The sequence below is a fragment of the Loxodonta africana genome, chromosome 15 (assembly GCF_030014295.1).
Source record: "Loxodonta africana isolate mLoxAfr1 chromosome 15, mLoxAfr1.hap2, whole genome shotgun sequence".
Lineage (NCBI taxonomy): Eukaryota > Metazoa > Chordata > Mammalia > Proboscidea > Elephantidae > Loxodonta > Loxodonta africana.
The window spans coordinates 22,011,009-22,034,622 of record NC_087356.1 but is presented as its reverse complement, the minus strand read 5'-3'; positions in this window follow the sequence as shown (position 1 = coordinate 22,034,622).

Below are 23,614 nucleotides of genomic sequence, written 5' to 3'. Positions count from 1 at the left end.
ATTTAATAAAGTGTTCTGGCACAACTGGCTTTTCATGCAGAAAAATGAAATTGGGCACCTACCCAGTATCATACAGAGAAGTCAATTCCAGGTAAGTTAATGGTTTAGATGAGAATGACAAAAATAACAATTCAGGAAAATATTATTTTGATCTTGGAGTAGAGAAGACATTTTAAAATGAGACCAAAATATGTACTAACCATAAAGGAAAAGTTTGATGAATTCAATTATAATAAAATAAAGAACTTATAAACCAAACCACACCCATTACCAATGAGTCGATTCCAACCCCTAGTGTCCCTATCCGACAGAGTAGAACTGCCCCATAGGGTTTCCGAGGAGCAGAGCTGGAGGACCTGAATGGCTGATCTTTTGGTTAGCAGCTGAGCTCTTAACCACTGCACCACCAGGGTTCCTAAAACCTTATACAGACAGTGAAAAGACAGGTCCAAACTTAAGGAGGATATTTATAAGACACATAACTGTAAAAAGATTAGTGTCTGGAGAATATAAAATAGTTCTACAAGTTTATTAGAAAAAGGCAAATAACCGTGTATAAAAATGGGCAAAGTATATGAATAGACATGTCACAGAAACCATGATTTAAACCATGTTTAGTATCATTAATAATCATAGAAATGTAAAATAAGGTCATAATGAAAATTACACATACCTGATAAGCAAACATTTTAAAACCAGCTGGCAATACCAAGTGCTGTCAAGGATGTGAAGCAATGGGAATAAACATTCACTACTGGTGGGAATATAAAAGTAACAACCACCCGGAGAAAACTGGCAGTGGCCAATAAAGTGGAAGCATTCGTACCCTATGACTCCACAAATTCACCGCTAGGCGTATTCTCAGGAAAATCTGGCATAAGAACACCAGGAGACTCCCATGAAAGTGTTCGTAGCAGAAGTGTTTTTAAGAGCCCAAACCTGGGAAATAGGGATGAATAAATTACAGTATATTCACACAGTGGGATACTATATACCAATGAAAATAGATGAGCTATAGCCATCAGTGTGAATGGATCTAAAAAACAATGTAAAGGGAAAGAAGTCTCATAAGAATACATATAGTAAGTTTTTATTTATATCAGGTTCAAGAAGAGTAAGAAGAGTAAAAACTGAAAAAATGGTTTAGGGATAAGCTCTTAGATGGTAAAACCCTATAGAAAAGTGAGGGATTTATTAACACAAAATTTAAGACAGTGGTTACCACTGAGGGTGAGGGAAAACATACAAACAGAGAAAAATGTGTAGGGGGCTTCTGAGGTACTGTGTTGCTGTTCTTGGGTGCTGTCAACTTTTAGTTCGAACTTGAAATTGTATATATATTTGTTGCAATAGAATGAAACACTGCCTGGTCCTGTGCTGTCCTCAGTCTTTCTATGTTTGAGCCCATTGTTGCAGCCACTGTGTCAATCTATCTCATTGAGGGGGTCTTCCTGTTTTTCACTGACCCTCAACTTTATAAGCATGATGTCTTTCTCCAGGGACTGGTCCCTTCTGATAACATGACTAAAGTAAGCAAGATAAAGTCTCGCCATCCTCTCTTCTAAGGAACATTCTGGTTGTACTATTTCTTAAGTTGGGAGGTAAATGCCCAGGTATTAATGTTATCGTTATTGCTGTGTTGTTGTTGTTAGGTGCCGTCCAGTTGGTTCCAACTCATAGCGACCATATGCACAACAGAACAAAATGCCGCTCAATCCTGTACCATCCTCACAATTGTTGCTAGGCTTGAGCCCGTTGCCACAGCCACTGTGTCGATCCGTATTGTGGAGAGTCTTCCTTTTTTCACTAACCCTCTACTTAAACAAAGCATGATGTCCTTCTCCAGGGACTGGTCCCTCCTGATAACATGTCCTAATTATGTGAGACACAGCCTCACCATCCTTGCTTCTAAGGAACATTCTGGCTATACTTCTTTCAAGACAGACTTGTTCATTCTTCTGGCAGCCTATGGTATATTCAATATTCTTCACCAACGCCATAATTCAAAGGCATCAATTCTTCTTCAGTCTTCATTATGCACTGTCCAGCTTTCACATGCATATGAGGAGATTGAAAACACAGGGCTTGGGTCAGGTGCACCTTAGTCCTCAAAATGACATTGATACTTTAAAGAGGCCTTTTACCCTAGATTTGCCCAATGGAATGCATCATTGGATTTCTTGACTGCTGCTTCCATGGGCATTGATTGTGGATACAAATAAAATGATATCCTTGACAACTTCAATTTTTTCTCACTCTATCTTGGTGTTGCTTATTGGTCTAGTCATGAGGATTTCTTTTTTTTTTTTTTAATGTTGAAGTGTAATCCATACTGAAGGCTGTAGTCTTTGATCATTATCAGTAAGTTCTTCAAGTCCTCTTCACATTCAGCAAGCAAGGTTGTGTCATCTGCATATTGCAGGCTGTAAATGAGTCTTCTCCAATCCTGATGCTGCCTCCTTCTTCATATAGTCCAGCTTTTTGGATGATTTTCTCAGTATACAGACTGAATGAGTATGGTGAAAGAATACAACCCTGATGCACACCTTTCCTGACGTCAAACCATGCAGTATCCCTTTATATACTGCATGCTTTAACGTCAGGAAAGGTGTGCATCAGGACTGTATCCTTGGAAACCCTAACGGCATAGTGGTTAAGTGCTACGGCTGCTAACCAAGAGGTCGGCGGTTCAAATTCACCAGGCACTCCTTGGAAACTCGGGCAGTTCTACTCTGTCCTATAGGGTCGCTATGAGTTGGAGTCGACTCGATGGCAGTGGGTTTGGTTTGGTTTAGGTTAGTATCCCCTTGCTCTATTGGAACAACTGCCTCTTTAGAAGTTTCTCATGAGCACAATTAAGTGCTCTGGAATTCCCATTCTTCCCAATGTTATCCATAATTTGTTATGATCCACACAGTTGAATGCCTTTGCATAATCAATAAAACACAGATAAATATGTTTCTGGTATTCTCTGCTTTCAGTGAACATCCATCTGACATTAGCAATGATATCCGTAGTTCCACATCCTCTTCTTCAGTCCTTCAGAACAAAGACAGAACAAATCTGTCTTGAAGAAGTACAACCAGAATGCTCCTTAGAGGCAAGGATGGTGAGACTGCATCTTACATACTTTGGACATGTTGTCAGGAGGGATCAGTCTCTGGAGAAGGATATCATGCCTGGCAAAGTACAGGGTCAGCGGAAAAGAGGAAGACCCTCAAAGGGGTGGATTGACACAGTGGCTGCAACAATGGGTGAAGCATAACAACGATTGTAAGGATGGCGCAGGACTGGGCGGTGTTTCGTTCTGTTGTGCATAGGGTGGCTATGAGTCGGAACTGACTCGATGGCACCTAACAACAAGAACAACATCCTCTTCTGATTCCAGCATGAACTCCTGCCAGTTTCTTGTCAATGTACTGCTGCAACTGCTTTTGAATTATTTTCAGCCAAATTTTACTTGTGTGTGATGTTAATGACATTCAATAATTTCTGAATTCTGTTGCATTATCTTTTTTTGGAATGATAGAAATATGGATCTCTTCTTGTCAGTTGGCCAGGTAGTTGTCTTCCAAATTTCATGGCATAGACAAGCGAGCACCTCCAGCACTGCATCCCTTTGTTGAGACATCTCAGTTGGTATTCTGTCAATTCCTGGAGCCTTGTTTTTTGCCAATGCCTTCAGTGCAACTAGGACTTCTTCCTTTGGTACCATCAGTTTTTAATCATATGCTACCTCCTGAAATGGTTGAATGCCAGACATTTCTTTTTGGTACAGTGCCTCTATGTTCCTTCCATCTTCTTTTGATGCTTCCTGCATTGTTCAATATTTTGCCCATAAAATTCTTCAATATTGCACTCGAGGCTTGAGTTTTTTCTTCAGTTCTTTCACCTTGAGAAATTCCACGCGTGCTCTTCCCTTTTGGTTTTCTGACTTCCCGTGTTTGCACATTTCATTATAATACTTTGCTTTGTCTTCTTGAGTAGCCCTTTGAAGTCTTCTGTTCAGCTCTTTTACTTCATCATTTCTTCCATTAACTTTAGCTGCTCTATGTTCAAGAGCAAGTTTCAGAGTCTCTTCTGACATCCATTTTGGTCTTTTCTTTCTTTCCTATCTTTTTTAGTGAACTCTTGCTTTCTTCATGTAGGATGTCAGTGGTATCATTCCACAACTTGTCTGGCCTTAGGTCCCAGTGTTCAGTGCATCAAATCTATTCTTGAGATGGTCTCTAAATTCAGGTGGGGTATACTCAAGGTCATACTTTGGCTCTTATGGACTTGTTCTAATTTTCTTCAGGTTCATCTTGAACTTACATATAAGCAATTGATGGTCAGTTCCACAATAGGCCCCTGGCCTTGTTCTGACTGATGATATTGACCCTTTCCATTGTCTCTTTCCACAGATACATTCAATTTGATTCAATTGTGCATTCTGCTGGGCTAGGTCCACATGTATAGTCACTGTTTATGTTGTTCAAAAATGGTATTTTCAATGTGTAAGTTGTTGATCTCACAAAATTCTGTCCTATGATCTCTGATGTCATTTCTATCACCAAGGACACGTTTTCCAACTACCAATAACTTCTGTGTTTCCAACTTTCACATTCCAAACACCAACAATTATCGATGCATCTTGACTGCATGTTTGGTCAATATCAGACTGCAGAAGTTGGTAAAAATCTTCAATTTCTTCATCTTTGGCATTAGTGGTTAGTGTGTAAATTTGAATAATAGTATTAACTGGTCTTCCTTGTAGGAGTACGGATATTATCCTATCACTGGGAGCACTGTACTTTGGGATAGATCTTGAAATGTTCTTTTTGATGATGAACATGATCCCTTTCCTCTGCAATTTGTCATTCCTGGTATAGTAGGCATATGATCTTCCAATACAAATGGCCAACACCTGTCCATTTCAGCCCACTAGGATATTGATCTTTATGCGTTCCATTTCACTTTTGACAGTTTCCAATTTTCATTGATTCATACTTCATGCATTCCACCTTCTGATTATTAATGGATGTTTGCAGCTGTTTCTTCTCGTTTTGCCACATTAGCAAATTAAGATCCCAAAAGCTTTCCTCCATTCATGCTTTTAAGGTCAACTCTACTCTAAGGAGGCAGCCCTGCCCCAGTTGTATTTTGAGTGCCTTCCAATCTGAGGGGCTCATCTTCCAGCACTATATCTATGTCGGACAATGTTCTGCTGCTATTCACAAGGTTTTCACTGGCCAATTTTTTCAGAAGTAGCATGCCAGGTCCTTCTTCCTAGGTTATCTTAGTCTGAAAGTTCTGCTGAAACCTGTCCACCATGGCTGTTCCTGCTGGTATGTCAAATACCGGTGGCATAGCTTCCAGCATCACGGCAATACACAAGCAACCACAGTACAATAAGCTGACAGATGGGTTACTGTTTTACCTATATTCTTATGTTATATATGTTCATTTATATATACATATATATATCTCAAAATATGGAAAAACTTTAAAAATAAAGTCATTGAGAAGTTTTTTTTTTTTAAAAAAAGTATGGTTAAAAGTTTTTTACAAAAATAGTGCAGTTGTATAAAAGCATGTCAATCCAGTGAATAGCAGGAGCTAAAATCCAGAGTCATCAGTTCCATGAATCAAAGCTCAGTCTTTGAATCTCCTTTCTTCTCCATCAACACTCATCCCTTTGATGGTTCAGTTTCATAACTTTAAATCTCATCTATATGCTTTTTTTTTTCAATTGTGCTTTAAGTGAAAGTTTACAAATCAAGTCAGTCTCTCATATAAAAATTTATACACAACTTGCTATGTACTCCTAGCCACTCTCTGCATGATGAGACAGCACACTCCTCCTCTCCACTGTGTATTCTCTGTGTTTATTCAGCCAGCTCCTGTCCCACTCTGCCTTCTCATCTTGCCTCCAGACCAGAGCTGCCTGCATAACCTCATGTGTCTACCTGAGTCAAGAAGCTCTCTCCTTACGAGTATCATTTTCTATCCTATAGACAAATCCAATCCCTGTTTGAAGAGTTTACTTCAGGAATGGTTCCAGTCTTGAGCTAACAGAGGATCCGGGGACCATCACCTCTGCTGTCCCTCTAGTCTCAGTCAGATCATTAAGTCCAATCTTTTTACAAGAATTTGAAGTTTGCATCCCACTGTTCCCCTGCTCCATCAGGGATTCTCTCTTTTGTTCCCTGTCACTGCAGTCATCATTGGTAGCCGGGCACCATCTGGTTTTTCTGATCTCAGGTTGATGTAGTCTTTGGTTTATGTGGCCTTTTCTGTCTCTTGGGCTCGTATTTACCTTATATCTTTGGTGTTCTTCATTCTTCTTTGTTCCAGGTGGGTTGAGACCAATTGATACATCTTAGATGGCCGCTTGCTAGAGTTTAAGACCCCAAAAGCCACTCACCAAAATGGGATGCAGAACATTTCCTTAATACTTTTTTTATGCAATTGACCTAGATGTCGCCTGAAACCATGGTCCCCAGACCTCTGTCCCTGCTAATCTGGCCTTCAAAGTGTTCATTTGTAATCAGGAAACTTCTTTGCTTTTGGTTTAGTTCTGTTGTGCTGACCTCTCCTGTATTGTGTGTTGTCTTACCCTTCACCAAAAATAGTTCTTGTCTACTATCTAATTACTGAATAACCCTTTCCCTCCCTCCCCACCCTTGTAATCATCAAAGAATATTTTCTTTTGTGTTTAAACTTTTTCTTGAGTTTTTCTTAATAGTGGTCTCATACAATATTTGTCATTTTGCAACTGACTAATTTCACACAGCATAATGCCTTCCAGATTCCTCTACATTACGAGATGTTCCGTGGATTCATCATTGTTCTTAATCGTTACATAGTATTCCATTATGTGAATATACCATACTTAATTTATCCATTCATCTATATGCTTTTGATTTCCAAATTTTATATCTCCGATTTATACCTGTCTTTTGAATGATAAAGTCCCTGGGTGGCACAAGTGATTTGCAATTGGTTGTTAACCTAAGAGAGCCCTGATGAAGCAGTGGTTAAGAGCTCGGCTGCTAACCAAACAAGGTTAGCAGTTCAAATTCATCAACTGCTCCTTGGAAGTGCTATGGGGCAGTTCTAGTCTGTCCTATGGGGTTGCTATGAGTCAGAATCGACTTGATGGCAATGGGCTTTGTTTTTTTTTTGGTTAACATAAGAGTTTGAACTCACCCAGCAACTCCATGGAAGAAAGGCCTGGGTATCTGCTTCTATAAGAATTACAGCTAAGAAATCTTATGGCGCAGTTCTACTCTGTAACATACGGGGTTTCCATAAATTGGAATTGACTCAACGGTAACAAGTTTTTTTTGTTTGGTGGGTTTAGAATGATGGACTCATATGTCCAACTGCCTTTTTGCTATCTCCAATTAGGTGTCTAATAAGCATCTCAATCTTGGCCTGTCCCAACCTAAACTCCTGATATCTGCCCTCCCCAGATAAGACCCGGTATCACCTACAGCCTACCTCTTCTCAGTAAACAATAATTTCATCTGTCCAGTTGCTCAGGTAAAAGCAAATAAAAACCTTGGATTCTTCCTTGACTTCTTTTCCTTTCTTACTTCCCATATCCAATTTATCAGCAAAAAACTTTTGGACATAGTTAGAGGTGATGGTTGCACACTTTGGTGAATGTAATCAGTGTCACTGAATTGTACACTTGAAATGGCTAGAATGGCAAATTTTTTGTTGTATATATATTTTACAACAACAATTTTTTTTAATTAAATCAATTATCAGCACACCATTTTGGTTCCCCTTTCAGAATACGTGTGGAATCTGATCACTTCTCATGAATTCTGCCGCGACTGTCAATGTCATCTTTCCCCATATCACCACTTTCCTCCATTCTCAAGTCCCTTTCATTCACGCCATACACCTTTCCACATCACTCAAAGTAAAAGCTAATTGTTTCCACACAATCTTACATGATAAGCACAACCCTTGTCTCCTGGCTATCACCCTCTACTTTCTCCTCCCATCACTCCTCTCCAGCCAGCTTGACCTCCTTGTGTTCCTTGAACACATCAAGCATGCTATCTGCCCAGGGTTTTTGCACTAGCTGTTCACGCTGCTTGGAATGTTCTTTCCACAAAGATCCCCTTGGCTCAACCCCTTCAGATTTTTTTCAAATGCCCCCTCTGAGTTTGGCCTTCCCTATCTGCCACTTTTTAAGTTACAGTTCCTCCCCTCTAGCCCAACCAGCTTGCTTGCTTATGTGGCAAAGTATTTATCTCTATTTGACATGTTGTGTGCCATGGCATCAGTTCCAACTCACAGCCATCCTATGTATTTTAGTTTACAAAAGCTACATTACTTGCCGAACAAACTTGCGTGCTCCTAATAAAGGAAAGTCAACTCTGACTGCACCCACAAGAGGCATAGACATTTTAAATCTCAAATTTTGAGATGTTCCTTAGCATCCCTGTGTGTGTCTGAAGTATTGTCTTGATTACATGCATACCTACATATAAATGCACACACACACACACACACACACGAGTTTTTGAAATAAGCAAGAATAAACAATAGCAATGCAACCAACATCTAAAGCTCTCTTGTCAAAGCAGAAAAGTGTAGAAGTGGATTGTTTGTCCTGTGACTTTTTGGACTTAGAAGCAAATACATTATTCCTCACTTATCAGCTATCTCATTACCAGACATTTCACATTTACAGCAATAATAAAAAATCTATTATTCAACTATTTTGTGCATTAACAAGGCTGGGAGCATGGCAGGAATGACTGTGGAACATCCCTTCCCTCAAGGATGGTTTTCTGGTAGCCTCTGGGACTGCATCCTGTGCTTCCTACTGGCATGGGGGGTGGGAGGGCTCTGAGTCCAACTTCACCTCCAGAGGGAAGTGTGGGCAGCACTAAGCCAGCAAGCACCTCTGCTGGGTTCCCAGCTCCTACTGGGCCTGAAACTTGCTCTTGAATGTCAAGTAGCTAAAGCAAAAGGAAAAAATGATGAAGTAAAAGAGCTGAACAGAAGATTTCAAAGGGCTGCTCAAGAAGACAAAGAGAAGTATTATGATGACATGTGCAAAGACCTGGAGGTAGAAAATCAAAAAGGAGAAACACACTCAGCATTTATCAAGCTGAAAGAACTGAAGAAAAAATTCAAGCCTTGAGTTATAATACTGAACGATTCTGGGGAAAAACATTCAACAATGCAGGAAGCATCAAAAGAAGATGGAAGGAATACACAGAGTCACTATAGCAAAAAGAATTGGTCGTCCTTCAACCATTTCAGAAGGTAACATATGATCAGGAGCCGATGGCACTGAAGGAAGAAGTCCAAGCTGCACTGACGGCATTGGAGGAAAAAAACAGCTCTGGGAACTGGCAGAATACCAATTGAGATGTTTCAACAAATGGATACAACACTGGAAGCACTCACTAGTCTATGCCAAGAGATTTGGAAGCTAGCTACCTGGCCAACCGACTGCAAGAGATCCATATTTATGCCTATTCCCAAAAAAGGTGATCCAAATGAATGTGGAAGTTATCAAACAATATCATTAGTATCACATGAAAGCAAAATTTTGCTGAAGATCTTTCAAAAGTGGCTGCAGCATTACATTGACAGGAAACTGCCAGAAATTCAAGCTGGCTTTTGAAGAGGACTTGGAGCCAGGGATATTATTACTGATGTCAGATGGATCCTGGCTGAAAGCAGAGCATACCAGAAAGATGTTTACCTGTGTTTTATTGACTATGCTAAAACATTCGACTGTGTGGATCATAACAAATCATGGATAACAGTGCAAAGAATGGAAATTCCAGAACAGTTAATTGTGGTCATGAGGAATCTGTACATGGATCAAGAGGCAGTCGTTTGAACAGAACAAGGGAATACTGTATGGCTTAAAGTCAGGAAAGGTGTACATCAGGATTGTACCCTTTCATCATACTTACTCAATCTGTATGCTGATCAAATAGTCCGAGAAGCTGGCCTATATGAAGAAGAATGAGGCACCAGGATCGGAGGAAGACTCGTGAACAACCTGCATTATGCAGATGACACAGCCTTGCTTGCTGATAGTGAAGAGGACTTGAAGAACTTACTGATGAAGATCAAGGGCCACAGCCTTCAGTATGGATTACACCTTAGCATAAAGAAAACAAAAATCCTCACAACTGGACCAATAAGCAACATCATAATAAACAGAGAAAATATTGAGGTTGTCAAGGATTTCACTTTACTTGTATCCAAATCAACACCTATGGAAGCAGCAGCCAAGAAATCAAAAAATGCATTGCTTTGGGCAAATCAGCTGCAAAAGACCTTTTTAATGTGTTGAAAATCAAAGATGTCACCTTGAGTACTTAGGTGAGCTCGACCCAAGCCGTGGTGTTTTCAATCACTTCATAAGCATGGGAAAGCTGGACAATGAACAAGGAAGACCAAAGAAGAATTTATGTCTTTGAATTGTGGTGTTGGTGAAGAATACTGAGTATACCATGACTGCCAAAAGAAAAAAAAAAAAATCTGTCTTGGAAGAAGTACAACCAGAATACTCCTTGGAAACAAGGATGACAAGACTGTGTCTCACAAACTTTGGACATGTTGTCAAGAGGGATCAGTCCCTGGAGAAGGATGTCATGCTTGGTAAAGTAGGAAGTCAGTGAAGAGGAGAAAGACCCTCAACGTGATGAATTGCTAGTGGCTGTAACAATGGGTTCAAGCACAATAACAATTGTGAAGATGGCACAGGACTGGACAGTGTTTCATTCTGTTGTGCATAGGGTCATTATGGGTCAGAACCGACTTGACAATAACAACTTGCGGCCTGAGGCCCTGGAGCTCAAAATTGCTGTGGAGTGGGAAGAGAGAAAAGAAAAAGGCATTGGAGAGCGTGTTTGAAAGAAATGCACGAAAGTTTAATGACATCCCAAAGTGAGACAAACTGGGCCTGAAGCCTTCACCTGGGTGGGACCGGGTGCATGGCCAGGCTCCCAGCATCCTCTCTGGAAGCCCCAGCCTCAGTAACTCACCAGGTCTGTGGAGCAGAGCAGTCTCTGGGATTGTGAATGCAGGGCTCACAGGGGTGGGAGTGAAGCCCTGGAGGTGGCTCCGTAAGAGAAGCTCTGACCCAGCACAGGAAGAAAGTGAAGTGGTTAAGCCCTGGGCCCTCCAGTCACACAGCCCAGCTTTACTCAGTTTGTCTCCTCTAAGTCTCCTTCTCCACAGAGGAATAACCCATAACTGGTCTCATCATAGTGATGAGCACAAAAAAAAAAAAAATTTTTTTTTTTTAGCAGTTATTATTTCTATCATCATATTTTCTAAATAAAAAAAATCGGACAAATGGATGGTCTGAAAACAGAAAAAAAAATCCTCCATTTTCATATAACACCGATTTTCTCATAACAAATCAGTCTTTGGAACTTAACCGTGTCATCATTAAGTGAGGAGTGGGTATATGCTTAAGGACAGTCTCTCTGAACTAGCCTATTTTTAAATAGAAGATAGTGCCTACATAGATTTTAGTTTAGTTACAGCGACTTACCTCCCAATGGAAGTTAATTTCACAAGCTAAACATCTCAGGACAATTTCTGGTTAATACCTGCAAAGTATTTATCCTGAATTGATTGATTCTTCTATCACATACAACTGTCATATACAATGGCTAGGTTGACCCATTCCCAAAAAGAGGGTCATTCAAAAAACCTCATTTGGAAAATCCTTTTATAATTCTCTGATGGACCACTTGTAAAGGGATATATTTTGTTAGAACAAACCACACTGCCCCTACCCCACGAGTTCACTTGGGTGGGCTACTTGGTAATTTCAAATTCGTTTTTATCTTCTTGGACTGACGTGTACTGCTAATAATGTAACAACTCTCATATCTGTTGCTAGAAAACCCGTTTGATTGTCACAAGAATTTTTAGGTAAAAAAAATTTCCTTTCCAATGAAAAGACAGTCTTCACATGCTTTTGTTACAATTCTTCAGGTCTTTCACAACTGAGGCTCTGTGGAAAATACAAGACTCACGTGCATATGCAAGTTGGCACGCTAGCTCAAGATGTAATTAACGACATATTTCTCCATGGGTTGAAGTGTTTTGTTTAGAAATACATTTCCCATTATACTTCTTTGAACATTTAATTTTTTTTTTTCAGAAATGGTTCCTTTCATGGTATCTTCTTTTATTATTATTATTATTTAGTAGTGTGAGAGGAGACGTGTTATGTTTTGGGTGTAGCTAAACCAGTTGTGGCCCTTGAAATATTCATGTATTAAACTAATCATATCCTTTTTTACTGGAAACCCTTCTGTTTTTCTCACAAAAATTCACAAGAGTGTTTGCTTCTTCCCTCTTCCCTAAATCTGGGCCAATCAGAGGTATAATCCTTAACGAGACTCTTGGTTTATAGAACCCTGGGAACAAAGTGGCCACATGTTTTTAAAGGCCCCCCTCCCTGAGGACAGTGATTTTGGGGTAGGGTACAATCACCACTTCTCATCTTCCTCTTCAGGGGCAGACATTCAAGCGATGGAGGATGAGACAAATTCTCCCCTGGAGAGAAGACCCATTCAGCAAGCGGACATCTCGTTCCATCGTTCAGTTCTACTCTGGTGAACAGAGCTTTGCGTTACTGGTGGAAATTTAAGTGTGAAGCCAATTTTTATGCTCTAGATGGCAAAAAAATGCAACTAATTCTGGAGGGTTTCTCCTTCCACTGGCAGCTGGCATGTTTACATAGTGGGGATGAAAGGCCTGACATCTGTGTTTACATTTCTACGTAGCTGGGTCCCCCAAACCCACAGTTAGGAATCATTTATATCCAAGCACCTCTGCCCCAGAATTACAACAGCAAAGTCTTTCAACTTCTCGTCGGCAGGGAGCTTTGATCTCCCTGGGCAAAATGCTCTCTGATGAGTTGTGATTGGAAGAGGAGAGCCAGGAAGGTTTTTTACTTTGACAGCTTCCTCCTCTCTTTCTCCACCCCTACCCATTTAGGAACACGACCCAGACCTTTAAGTACCCAAACCTCTTTCTATAAATTCCATGGAGTCATCAGGATAAAATTGAAACAGATTGGTGCAGCCAAAGCCCTGGCCTCCAAAGAATTTTTATTTTTAATACGAGCTCCAGTAGACTCTGATGTCTAATTCTAGGTAGATTAGAATTGCCTGAGTTGCTTACCAAAAGTGAAAATTACAGAGCCCTACCCAACACCACTGAGTGTGAATCTCTAGGTGTAGTCCCAGGAATCTGTATTTTTGACAAGTGCTTGAAATGAACCTTATATATATATCGTTGTTCAAGAACCACTAAGCTAGCTGGGCATTGGAGGAAGGGTAAACTTTTAATTGGACAGGTGGGGTATACAATGGGGTGATCTCCCTAGTCTGAATCAGTGTAAATTGATGAAATGAAGTCATCTTTGAACGTTTGCATGTGTTACTTAGTTTTTTTTTTTTTTTTCTGATCACAGGATACCACCTTTCTATTCATAAAATTTTCACTTGTAAACTGAAACGAAGGAACTTAGCAGGCTAAGAAATATTTACGGAATCAAGACTTCTGAGATTTGATCTTGACCCGCTCAGAGCTTCCATTACGTGGTTGATGCTGTACCTTATCATCTGAAATGCCACTCTGCTTTTTTAACTGAATTTTTTATTGAGATACTTGCAGATCACATGGAGTTGTAAGAAATAATACAGAGAGAGCCTGTGTACCCTTTTACCTAGTTTCCCACAACGGTAAAACTATAATACAATAGCACAACTAGGATATTGATGTTGATACAACCCACAGATCTTGTTCAGATTCCTCTGCTTTACTTGTACTTGTGTGTGTTTCATTTTATACAATTTTATCACATGTGTAGGGTTATGCGTTCACCATCACAGTAAAGATACTGACCATTTCAATCACTACAAAGATCCCTTGGATTACCATTTTATAACCATGTACACTTCCTTCCTGCAACCCCTCCCAATCCCTGGCAATCACTAAGCTGTTATTCATTTATAAAATTTTATCATTTCAAAAAATATTATAAAAATGGAATCATACAGCATTTAAGCTTGGGAGATTGGCTTCCCCCCCGCCCACTCAGCATAATTCCCTGGAGATTCATCCAAGTTGTTGTGTGTATCAATAGTTCATTCCTATGTAGTATTTCATCGTATGAATATACCACAGTTTGTTTAACCATTCACCAAGACATCTGGACTGTGTTCAGTTTTTGGACGCTATGAATAAAACTGCTACGAACATTAATGTCAGGTTTTTGTGTAAACATAACTCTCCTGCTTGTTTATTAGCTATCTCAACTTTAGAAATTTTTCAGGCCAGCCCCAAATTCTAGCGTATCCGTAATATCTTTCTGTTTTTGCTGTTTACGGCCATCAAGTCGTCCACAATTCATAGCAACGCCTGTACAACAGGATCAGGCTGTTGTGATCCACAGGCTTTTCTTTCACTAGTTTTCAGAACTAGATCAATATTCTAGTCTGTCTTAGCCTGGAAGCTCCACGGAAACCTTTTGGCATCATAGCAACACTCAAATCTCCGCCGACAGAGGAGTCGTGGCTACACGTGAGGTGCATTGGCCAGGAACAGAATTTGGGTGTCCCGTGTGGAAGGCCAAGAATTCTACCACTGAACCACCCTCATAAAATCTTCGTATCACTACCCCCATGAAATCTTTCTAGTTAACTTCAATTAATTTTATACTATCCACTTCCTGGATGCTAAAACAACTTCTCCCTGCACAGGCATTTTGGCATTTGCCTTTAGTCAAATGATTCATGTTGTATTTCTTGCCTTCTCAATGAGATTAGGAACTGTTTGAGGGCAGGGACCATCTCATATGGGCAGGGACCATCTCATATGCCACATTCGTAGTGCCTACTACAGATTAGACACAGCAGCAAATGAACAAACCAAGCGACATTATTATTATTATTTGATTTGATTTGTTGTCTCTTTGTGAACAACAGAGTATATCATGCTAAATACTGCATGGACACAAGAATAAATATAGAACATGGTGCTTCCTCTCAATGGATTTACAGTCTAGCTAGAAAGTTAACTCCAACACTATGTACGTGAGGTTAGAGAACAAAGAGCTGCTGAAATGTGAATGCCAACTCCACGGACATTGAGTTCAGAGAAGGGAGACATCGGTGTGGACTGGAGAAATTGGAGGTTTCTGTCTTAGTTATCTAGTGCTGCTGTTGTTGTTGTTGTTAGGTGCCTTCAAGTTGGTTCTGACTCAAAGCTATCCTATGCACAACAGAAAGAAGAATTGCCTGGTCCTGTGCCATCCTCACAATTGTTGCTATGCTTGAACCCACTGTTGCAGCCACTGTGTCAATCCGTCTCATTGAGGGGATTCCTCTTTTTCTATGACCCTCTATTTTACCAAGAATGACGTCCTTCTCCAGGGATTGATCCCTCCTGATAACATGTCCTAAGCATGTGAGACGTAGTCTTGCCATCCTTGCTTCTAAGGAGCATTCTGGTTGTACTTCTTCTGGGACAGATTTGTTTGTTCTTTTGGCAGTCCATGGCGTATTCAGTATTCTTCTCCAACACCGCAATTTGAAGGGGTCAATTCTTCTTCAGTCTTCCTTATTCACTGTCCAGCTTTCGCATATATATGAGGTGATCTAAAACATCATGGCTTGGGTCAGGCGCACCTTAGTCCTCAAGGCGCTATCTTTGCTTTTCAGCATTTTAAAGAGGTCTTTTGCCGCTGATTTGCCCAATGCAATGCATCTTTTGATTTCTGGACTGCTGCTTCCATAGGTGTTGATTGTGGAGCCAAGTAAAATGAAATCCTTGACAACATCAATCTTTTCTCCATTTGTCATGATGGTGCTTATTGGTCCAGTGGTGAGGATTTTTGTTTTCTTTATGTTGACGTGTAATCCATACTAAAGGCTGCAGTCTCTGACCTTCATCGGTAAGTGCTTCAAGTCCTCTTCACTTTCAGCAAGCAAGGATGTGTCATCTGCATAACACAGGTTGTTAATGATGCCCTGTTGTTCTTTATATAGTCCACCTTCTAGGACTATTTGCTCAACATACAGATTGAATAGGTATGATGAAAGGGTATAACCCTCACGCACACCTTTCCTAACTTTAAACCATGCGGTATCCTCTTGTTCTGTTCTAATGACTCCCTCTTGATCCATGTACAGATTCCTCATGACCACAATTAAGTGTTCCAGAATTCCCATTCTCTGCAAATTTTTCCATAATTTGTTATGACCCACACAGTAGAATGTCTTAGCATAGTCAATAAAACACAGGTAAACATCTTTCTGGCATTCTCTGCTTTCCGCGGTTCCCTGTTGATATACTGCTGCAGCTGCTTTTGAATGATCTTTAGCAAAATTTTGCTTGCATGAGGTATTAATGATATTGTTCAATAATTTCTACGTTTGGTTGGATCACCTTTCTTGGAAACAGGCATAAACATGGACCTTTTCCAGCAGTTGGCCAGGTAGCTGTCTTCCAAATGTCTTGGCTTAGATGAGTGAGCATTTCCAGTGCTGCATCTAGTTATTGAAACATCTCAGTTGGTATTCTGTCAATTCCTGGAGCCTTGCTTTTGGACAATGTCGTCAGTGCAGCTTGGACTTCTTTCTTCAGTACCATCGGTTCCTGATCATGTATTACCTCCTGAAATGGTTGAACACCAACCAATTCTTTTTGGTATAGTGATTCCGTGTATTCCTTCCACAGTCTTTTGATGCTTCCTGCATCACTTAATATTTTCCCAGTAGAATTTTTCAATATTGCAGCTCATGACTTGAATTTTTTCTTAAGTTCTTTCAATTTGACAAATGCTGAGCATGTTCTTCCCTTTTGGTTTTCTATCCCCAGGGCTTTGCACATGTCATCATAATACTTAACCGTCTCCTCAAGCCTCCCTTTTAAATCTTCTGTTCAGTTCTTTTACTTCATCATTTCATCCTTTTGTTTTAGCTTCTCGACATTCAAGAGCAAGCTTCAGAGTCTCTTCCGACGTCCATTTAGGTCTTTTTTTTTTTTTCTCTCCTGCCTTTTTAATGACCTCTTGCTTTTTTCACGTATAATATCCTCGATGTCATTCCACAACTCGTGTGGTCTTTGGTCATTAGTGTTCAATGCGTCAACGCATTGTGATGATTACCACCATGCCACCACCAGAACCTCTAAGAGAAATAATTCGGAAGCGAGATGTTGCATGAGGGTCAGAGGACTGAGTTATGCACTATTGTTCTTGAGACAGTCTCTAAATTCAGGTGGGATAAACTCAAGGTCATACTTTGGCTCTTGTGGACTTGTTCTAATTTTCTTCAGTTTCAACTTGAACTTGCATGTGAGTAATTGATGGTCTAATCTGCAGTCAGCCCCTGGCCTTGTTCTGACTGATGATATTGAGCTTTTCCATCATCTCTTTCCACAGAAGTAGCTGATTTGATTCCTGTGTATTCCATCTGATGAGGTCCATGTCACCGTTTACGTTGGTTAAAAAAGCTGCTTGCAATGAAGAAGTCGTTGATCTTGAAAAATTCTACCATGCTATTTCCAGCAAGGTTTCTATCACCAAGGTCCTATTTTCCAACTACCGATCCTTCTTTGTTTCCAATTTTCACATTCCAATCACCAGTAATTATCAGTGCATCTTGATTGCAAAAACTAACTGGAATTAAACATGTTGAGGTGGTTCCAAGAGGCTCTGTTAGGCTGGACTTTAACTATGTTAGAGTTAGGCCCTGCTGGCTCCTCGATGTTCTGGGAGTTTCTGAACTTTCAGAAAATTTTGTGGGGCACCTAAATGTATGTTCTGGCAGATCCCTTGACTTGCATGGGGCCAGTGATACCTGTTAGAAAGAATTCAAATTGAGCCTACAACTTGTCTGATGCTCTAGTGGTTGTTGAAGGGGATCTGGCTGGGAGATAAAATGATGGAACACTTCTTCACCAGAGGAAAGCAGCAGGGTTCTGAAAAGGCCAGGGTTATTAGCATAAACTGATGGTGTAGTGGTTAGGAGCTGTAGCTGCAAACCAAAAGGTCCAAAGTTCGAATCCACCAGGCGCCCCTCGGAAACCCTGAGGGGCGGTTCTACTCTCTCCTACAGGATCACTATGGGTCAGAATCGATGGCAACAGGTTTGGTTTGGTTTTGATGTAAGGGGGAGCAATGATCCTATGGATAAGACGAAGTGGGACCTCACCAACCCCTGTTAAGCCCCCTTCCCACTGCTTCTCTCTATAACATCTGGACAATTTTACTATAAGAAAATTCTGTAAAAGAGCTGATTACAAGAAGTTAATGGAGCTTTGCAGTTGGGCATAGCAGAAGAAAATCCCTATAGATCAGAAGTCCAGGGAAGGGACAGTGGCTTCACACACAGAAGCGTGGCTCCATCAGAGGTCCACAGAGCTAAAGAATCACAAGATCAGTGGGCATCAGACCACAGTTGATTAGATGTGATGATTACCACCATGCCACCACCAGAACCTCTAAGAGAAATAATTCGGAAGCGAGATGTTGCATGAGGGTCAGAGGACTGAGTTATGCACTATTGTTATAAAGATGATATATTGTACTTATCCAACTGTGAGGTCTGGGAAGGGATGGGTATTCTGGTATTCTGGGGAAGACTGAATAGTGAATGTGAATGCCCACCACATCTTAGATACTGGCTGTATCATTTGTGACTAGCTGCAGAAGACATTTATATTTACCAATAGAAAAGAGAAGTTAACACTCATAAGATTGTGTTGATGGCTCTGTCTTTTATACGACTGAGTTTGTTTTGTTTCCATTTTCAACTGTGAAAGTTAGGCATTTGTGAAAATACGTAAAGAACTCTGTAATTTTAGATATCTGCAATAGGGGAAAATGTTCATAGCTTAAGGGCTCTGTCATAAAAAGCAAAATGTGTGTAATTCCTAAATACTTATGGAATTTCATGGATAAATTCACTAAGAGTATTAATGACTTTAATGAAGACAGTCATCTTATTTAAAATCAGCACATCATTAGAGCCCTAATTAATATACTTCCTGATTATTTTCCTTGATAAAGAAATGCGCTGCTAGGTCTAATGATGCCTCAAAGATCAACTGAACAGTAAAAATGGCAACCAGCCAGTGACTTGAGGTCATCTAATCAAAAGAGTTCTTTCTTCATACTTTCCTCTATCAAAAGAATAACATTATTATTATTGTCATTATTTCTATACTATTTGTTCTTGTGTTTATCTGAATAAATCCAATTGTTCTGGGGGTGTGGATATATCCATAAAATACTCTGTAAAGTCCAAGGCAGTGTGATATTAGAAATATAATTTATAGCTTCAGTTGCACTTGAATAAGATAGCTCAAGTCACACTCTTGTTGGAGCCTTGTTTTCACACTAGGTCTAGTCCATGAAGAGACAGCTTTGCCTAACTTATGAGGAAGTTTGACACCATTAGCTCTGCTTTGTAGATGAGGAGTTTATAAAAACTAGACAAGGTCTCATAGTTAGTAGTGGAGTTGAAACTAGAAACTAGGTCTGTGTGACTCCAAAAATTCCCATTATTTCTTCTATGCCATGCTAGGGAAAATCAGAATCCATGATTGCCTTAGCCACTTAGTCACTTGTCTTAGCCCTCTCCACCAAGCATTTTCTGTTTTATGAGAGGAACTCCATCCCTTGAGAAATAAAGAGTAAGTTAAACAGGCAAATTCCTTGAGGAACACAAAATATGTAATTGCTATTCATCCGTTCTCTTACTCAGGACAAGATTAATTAACTCTGATCTTTTAATTTACATGGGCCAATGTGGATGGCCTAATAATTGCTTCTTAAAAAAAAAAGAGAGAGAGACACTTCTGAGAAAATGCTGTGTGAATAAATCTGAACTCTCTTCACTCCTTCTTACTGTTAGAACTTGTTTTAGACAAAAGAAGTCTGTGATTTAAAAAAAAAAAAAAAAAAAGCCAAACGTTTGCAATCTAATGGTGAAAACCCTTTTCATCATGCTCACAGATACCATCAAAGTCTAAGAAATACTGCAGTTTATTAAGATGTCTATTTTCCAGCTTGATGTAAATGACGGGATCTCAAGCTGCAGTGTGACTCCAGGCCAAATTCAGAGACAGTTCCCAAATTCCTTGCAGTTATATCTAGGAAGAGGCACTGTGTGCAGGCTGTAGATTTGTCAAAAACTTAACTCTCCATGACAACTTTCACTGAGGACTGAGGAAAGTCAATAGCCTGGAGTTCACATCACTGTGGAGAGCAGCTAGAAGACAAGTACAATAAAGAAAGAGACCATAAACTGTGATAAGCAGTGATTTACCAATTAGATGTGAGAAAAATACAGTATCATTAAAATGACAAAATACCATGAGTCATTAAGGGTTGGCCTAATTAAATAATAAAATAATAGCCCAATGTAAATCAGAGATTTATGATCTACCAGCTGCACAATAAGGTTTATCAAAATAATGGAAATTGACATACACTGTATATACAGCCTCTCTTTAGCTGCTTCTTTTAACATTTACCAGGCAGTAAAAAATTTTTTTTTTAAGCCTAGGGAAATGCACCTCCAAACTCAGCTAGTCTTTCTGTTTTTTCTTGTGCAACCCAGTTCCTGGGAGAGCACTTATTGGCCTCTCCTGTTGGGTGGACAGAACAGGGGTTTTTCATGAGTCTTATGGCTTTGCTCTAAGACAGGCTGTCCTTGAGTGTTTTGCTTTGCTCATTCCTGTTCTCCATGAGTATTAGCATCTGAATGTGCCTCTTGGCAAAAACCCCAGAACATCAGGGCTCCAAGTGTTGCCTTCCAGGGCCCTTTGGAAGGGTGTGGATTGGATGGGATCCCTACATGTCACTGGCCCTGCATGCTATTGGCACATTGCATCTGCCAGATGGACCTGCAGCCATGTGATCCTTGACCATGTAAGTAAGGGAACTGGGCTAGAGGATGGCTGCTTCAAGATGTAATATGCTTTTTTTCTGAAGACAGGCTCTACGCTCCTCTTCCTCTGTCCTCCTAGTCTTCTGACTTCCTAAAGCTGAAAGGCACATGGGACTCCATGCAAAGTGACCACTAATAGTATAGCTTGAATATCTCCCCTTTGAATCTTTTTATCCTGCATGGTTTAAAATATTTATTTTCAAACCAGCTTCACCCTTAGCAACCATGGTGGTCCAGGAATCAGTGACCTCAGGTTTTTTGGCAGCTTTGGTGTTGTTCTCCTTTTCTTCCCCCACCTAACTCCCTGAAATCTTGATTGTGTTCTCCTCAATATCCCAAATGTGAAGCTGTGGTCCTTTCCAGAATATTTAAATCACTCCACTTCGTGGGACTTCCCTTTAGAAAACTCTTTTGTCTCCAATCATTCTTATCAATTATCTAGAAAAATGGTTATGGTAATGAAGGCCAAGCCCATTTCTGAAAATACCTTCCCATCCTTGAGGTCTAAACCTGTTACTATCGAGTCGATTCCAACTCATAGTGACCCTATAAGAAAGAGTAGAACTGTCCCATAGAGTTTCTGAAGAGTGGCTGGTGGATTTGAACTGCTGACTTTTGGGCTACCAGCCAAACTTTTAACCACTGTGCCATCAAGCCTCCTCCTTGTGTGTAGTACAGGTCATATCCTTCCCTTGACTCTTCAGGACCTGGGTAAAGGTAAAGGACCAGACAGTGTAACTTGACTGGTGTGTTCTATTTCAAGTGGAGCAGAATTTGGTGCCCCAAACCACAATCTCCCCAATAATACCACTACATTTTATTTTTCTCATTATCTGAAAGCCATCCACTTTCCCTGATTTCCCCCTCTGTTTGGTTATGCCAATGAGCATAACTGGTTAGAGTGTTTTAATCAGTCATGAAAAAGCATTTTCTACAATGATTAAGGCAAATTCAACCAATTGGTTCCTATCTAGGCACCACCTCAGTGACTCTGCTTTCCACAGACATTTTATAAATGCCACTGTGTTCACATTGGTTGTTCCACTGAGCCCTACCTCTTTCTTTCAATCTCTATCTCTTTTTGGTCCTGACCTTTTCAAGGTTTATATTGATTCCTTTTATTATGGGGAAAAAAAATCTGATGAAATTTTAGTAAGGAAAGAAAATAATCCAATAGCAGAATAAATCCAGCCAACAAAATGGTTCAAGAAACAAAATATAATAGGAAAAGTTTTTTCTGTGGAAATGCATTTATTCGCCCACTCCACAACATCTATTGAGCAGAAATTTTACCTAGAAGTCAGTAGACAAATCATGGCAGGGAATTAGGATGTTGGTAGACTGAAGACAGATTTGAGACCCAGAATTTGTTTCAAGATGTTGGTAGTGACTCTGCTTGTTAGTTAATGAGAACCAGAACAACCATAGGGTGAAATAGTAGGAGCAGCCAGGCATGGGTTCTAGACTTGGCTCTTTTGGTGTATTAGCAGTGTAAACTTCAGCAAGTTACTTAACGGGGAATAATAAAAAGGCTTTTCCGAAGTTCTTTTGAGGGTTAGGTAGGGTAAAAATGTGAGAATAAAATATAAGTTCGTGCTAACTCTTAGCTGGAAGCTCAGCCAAGTCTGTCAGCCAGAGGCCTCCATTTCTTTCCATGTGCGCCTTGCCAGAGGGCTGCTTGAGCTTCCTCACAGCATGGCAGCTGGGTTGTAAGAACAGGTATTCCAAGTGACAGAAAATGGAAGCTGTCAGTCTCTTAAGTCCTGGATCTAGAAACTAGCATTGCTTTCCCCATATTCTGTTGGTTAAGCAGTCACAGAACCTTCTTAGTTTCAAGAAGATGGGCTTTAGACTCTTTTTCTCAGTGGGAAGAAGAGCAATGAATTTCCAGCCATCTTTAATCTAGCACAGTGAGCTAGAAATGCAAACTCTAAAATCTATCCATTTCTTTTTTAAAAATGCTAGCTTACATAACCATCACGTATGTACATTTTAAAAGAACTTTTTTCATTTTGGATCATAGGAAGAGGTAAGTGGAATAGGTATTGTTGTTCTCATTCCACAGGGGACTGAGACAGAGGGGTTTGACTTGCTTAAAGTACCAGCTACACAGTAGCAAACCTGGGGAAGGTTGCTTCCTCCCAGCCCCAGGTGCTTTCCATAACTCTGTCCTGCTTGTGATTGGGCTTTGATGAGTCGTAAACACTGGGCCTGTGGTTCAATGAGAACACAGTTTTAATGGTCAGACCAGTGAATCATTGATACCCACATTTTACGATATCCAGCTGTGGAATGTATCATCGTGTCCCTGAGGCCTCACTTATTGACATCATTGTTCAGCTTTGGTGTACCATCTGTTGTCCAGGTCTTCCTAAGTGATTTTCTGGCCTGGCTTCTTTTGCCACTGGGAATGGAATAGGAGTTGTCAAAAGCCCAGTACATTCTTTTCTGTATTGTAAAGCCATCAGAACTTAATTAAAGAGAAAAATTTCAGCAACAATTGATTTGTTCAACTATCATTCAATCTCAAACACTCTCATTTTATTAAAAATTATCTGAAATTTGTTGGATGTCCAGCTTTGGGCTTTTTGAGCATGACACCATCTATTTTATAACCTGTCCTTTGCTAGTTTTCTATAATTAGATTGTAATTT